The following is a 4,528-nucleotide window of genomic DNA, read 5'->3' as shown; positions in this document are numbered from 1 at the left end:
CGGTCTACAATAGTGATTTAAGCTCTAAGCCTTAAGAAATTGACTAATCACAGTCGAGTATTCTTCTCATACTTGATTGTGATTCGTCAATTTCTTAAGGTTTAGGGCTTAAATCACCTATTGTAGACTGGCACTTAAGCGTCGAGCGTCTGCGCAGAAAAATGCGCAGAATTTAAAAGAGATAGATTCTAGGCTGAAATTAGATTCTGCGCAATTTTCTACGCAGACGCTCGACGCTTGACGCTGCCATGTAAAGGCACCTTAACAGAGCTCAGAAATGCTTTATTTCGTGCATGCGCAGCGTGCATCGAGCTTGTCGTACGACAAATGTAAAGGCCCGTCTACAATGGCAGTAACAAGGCTGTAGGAGTAGGAGAGTATACTGTTTTTAGTGATGTTTAGACGGGGAGTAACGAAATGGGCAATTCCCATTTGCTCTTAAAAGTATACTCTCCTACCCCTACTGCCTTGTTACTGCCATTGTAGAATGCCCTTAATATCGGCCCAAGGCCGGTTCTACAATAAGTCGTATGTCGTTAGCCGTAAGCAAATTGACCAACCACAGTCAATATTTTTTGGAATTATCGACTGTGATTGGTCAATTTCCTTACGATTAACGACATATGACTTATTGTAGAACCGGCCTAAAGGGCATTCTACAATGGCAGTAACAAGGCTGTAGGAGTAGGAGAGTATACTTTTAAGAGCAAATGGGAATTACCCATTTCGTTACTCCCCGTCCTAGGGGGCGGACGAATACAAAGCGCAACATGTGCAATTTTATTTACGCTCGTTGCTTCCCCCCGTGTGTGTGTGTGTGTGTGCGCGCGCGTGCCTCCTGTCCATGCATGTATTGTAGTATATTTCAAACTTTTTTTGTTCGCAGGGTTAACGCACAGGCGCAGGGTTAACGCACATGGTTTTTTTTTACTTAATTATTAAAAAGTTAAAGTGGTCCGGCTAACTTTATGCAGCCTATGAATGCTTGGTTTTCCTTCACCTCTATTTTCTATTGGCCACCCTGCTAATTTTAACCGTCGGTTCATCTAGGCTGTGTTCCGATTCCCCACCCGGGTGCACCCGATATTATAGTATACGTGACATATATTATAATTTCGGGTGCACCCGGGTAGGGAATCGGAACACAGCATAACCGGACTTGTTACTAATTGGCCCTAAGGGCCAATTTCACCAAGTCCGGTTAGATCATAGACATAGTATATCTAGACCGAGCGTTTGCCTTTATTTAAGGAGTGGGGGTAAAGACACACGTAGAAAAGGACATACTCTGTTTCGTGCTCCTTGCGTTCTTTCTCGCTCGCACAGAGCATAGCGCTCTCTTTCGTCATACGCAAGAGGCACGAAACAGAGTATGTCCTTTTCTACGTGCACCTCGGCTCCCACTCCTCAACACTCGGTCTAGATATACTATGTCTATGGTCTAGATATACTATGTCTATGGTACTATCACTATCGAAAAAATCGAAAAGTGGATGTAGGACGGACATATACCATATGGAGATTTGACCGACAGTACCGAAAAATGGATGTGGGTAAGTGTTTCCAATTCCTAAAAGTGGATGCACGGCGCTACTCTACGGCCTAGAATAGAGACCCTCTAATAAGAGACTGGCCATAAAAGCGTGTCGTCCATGTTTCGTCAAAATCCTGCAAGTGAGAGAGAAATATAGGCTATCTCACTCTTCCACTCATACAAATGTCTGGCATGTGTCGATACATTTCAATTCATGTCGGTGTAAAGTGATACGTGTTGTGTGTTTAAAATTATATAAAAATGCGTGGATACTCAGCAGAATTTTGCAACAACTCATCATCGAGTGAAGCGAGGGGGCATTTAAGGCGGCAGGAGGCACGAACCAAGCATCCATCTCTTCCATGGCAGCGGCACTGTCGTGTCTGTGTAGGGCGTTTACACACTTCCTCAGCCCGACAAATAATTGTTAGAAAACAACATTTGCGGGTCTGAAAAAATATGCGAGGTACGAGTGGCTGAATCGGGAATCGAACCCGAGTCTTTCGCTTTCCGGGCAACTGCTCTTACCACTGAGCTATTCAGACCTCACACCTTACGCCACTTTAATACAGCATCAGAATTTTGCAACAACTCATCATCGAGTGAAGCGAGGGGGCATTTAAGGCGGCAGGAGGCACGAACCAAGCATCCATCTCTTCCGTGGCAGCGACACTATCGTGTCTGTGTAAGGAAAGGATATATAATGAAAATATTTTCCAGGGATCCTCAACGATGTGCCTCATGGACCAAAAATGTTGGCCGTAAATGATATTGTTCGGGAGTCGACCTCGACGAGATCGCCCGAAGCTTTCAGACACGCTCAGAGTTGAGCGAGAAACAATGTGCTCATACAACATGGAATATTTCATGAATATTCTATGAATATTCTTTAGAATATTCGTGAATATCCTATGCGTGTTCTATGAATGTGCAAAGAACGTGCGATGTCTCGCTTTGAATGTCCCTAGAAAGGAGGAGGGCCAATAAGGCTTGATTTTTGGGCCAGAGCGTCGCACTTTTTTGATTACATATTTGTATAGTTGAGGTCAAGAGCTTTCCAAAACACCCTATGAAAAGCTTTTTACGTTGGGGAAAGTGAAAGTTATAAATCCTCAAAGTTTAAGAAACATAGGCATGTAGGAAGAATGAGAATTATCAAGACTATCTGATTTATGATTTTTTGTGTTAAGTAGACTGCCTTAATTTTATGTGTGTGTGTGACAGATTGAAAATATATACATGTATTTGTTATTTTATCCCCCTCTTTTTAAATACGGGCTTGGAACCGTCAACGGCGAAGTTACTTTTTTTTGGTTTTTTAAAATGCTTTTTTTTGTTTTTTTGTTTTTTATTTATTTTGTTTATTTTGTTTTTTATTTATTTTTGTTTTTTTCGTCATAAATGTATTTTTTGCACATTTTTAAGATGCACTTTACAAGAAGGGCATAATAATTGCTTTGGCATTTTTAAATAACTTTCACACAGCAAACATCAATAGAGTAGAATGTAAGATTGCTGGGATTTACTTGCACATTTCGGCCCGATTCCGTAGCTCACGCCTATTGCCCCCCACTCACTGCTCGTACGTTAGCAACGAGTCGCCAGATACGCGTAACTAAGGAGCGCGACGATTTGTCTCAGGAGCGTCCGTATATAAGAATGTCCAAATATAATAATAAGACAATACTCTTCTATAATTAAAAGTTTTTCTTTAATTTATTTTATATCAATGAAATATAAAATATTGAAGAAAAACTTTTAATTTTGAGAATTTTCGCGGGGCATTTAGAAAAGTATTGTCTTATTATTATATTTGGACATTCTTACATATGAACGCTCCTGAGACGAAGCGTGGCGCGCCTTAGTTACGCGTATCTGGCGACTCGTTGCTAACGCACGTGAGTGGGGGGCAATAGGCGTGAGCCACGGAATCGGGCCGAAATGTGCAAGTAAATCCCAACACTGATGTAAGACAATCGCTTATGCTCTGTACCAACTGTCAATTGTTTGATGAGGATTATCATCGACTGAGACTTTGAGGACTTATAACTTTCACTTTCCCCAACGTAAAAAGCTTTTCATATGGTGTTTTGGAAAGCTCTCGACCTCAACTATACAAATATGCAATCAAAAAAAATGCGACGATCTGACCCTAAAATCAAGCCTTATTGGCCCTCCTCCTTTCTATAAATATTCTCGAATGATCTACAAATGTTTTATGAATATTTCCGAATATTTCATGTTTTTTTTTTAATATTCGGGAATATTCATAGAACATTTATAGATCTTTCTAGGAAAATTCAAAACGGGGCATCGCACATTCTATGTACATTCATAAAACAATTATAGGATATTCGCGAATATTCGTAAAACATTCCTGGAATATAGACATTTTTCTTAATATATTCGGGAATATCCACAAAATATTTGTAGATTATTCAAGAATATTTATAGAACATTCAAAGCGGGACATCAAACGTTCTATGTATATTCTTAGAATAATTACAGATTATTTACGAATATTCTAAAAAATACTTATGGGATATTCTATGCTATATTTGTAAGTATTGTTAAAGCACTGAAAAAGTACGTGAAATTCTGAAGTTTTAAGATTATATATATGTATATATCTATATTTATTTGGAACTATAAAATTTTCTTATATTAGTATTTTTTAAAATAAAATACATACATATTTTTATTAATATAAGATACATTAAATCGTATTTGTTTTGATAAATATTGAAACTTTCGATAAGTATATAAATAAAACAAAATAATATTGATATGCAGGATACACTCTCACGTATTTTAAAATTTTCCTCGGTAATAATATTTCTCTCAAACATATCAGAATTAATTTTATACATGGAAAACATCTTTTCAATTTTTTTAATAAAAAATAAAGACTGTCATTATTATCATGGAAAACGTGAAATATTGTTCTTCTCTAAAATTAGAAGAAAATAAAATTAATAAGAAAAATATGTATAT

Source organism: Formica exsecta, unplaced genomic scaffold (genome assembly GCF_003651465.1).
Source record: "Formica exsecta isolate Colony F162 unplaced genomic scaffold, ASM365146v1 scaffold305, whole genome shotgun sequence".
NCBI classification, from domain to species: Eukaryota; Metazoa; Arthropoda; class Insecta; order Hymenoptera; family Formicidae; genus Formica; species Formica exsecta.
This window is presented reverse-complemented; position numbering follows the sequence as displayed.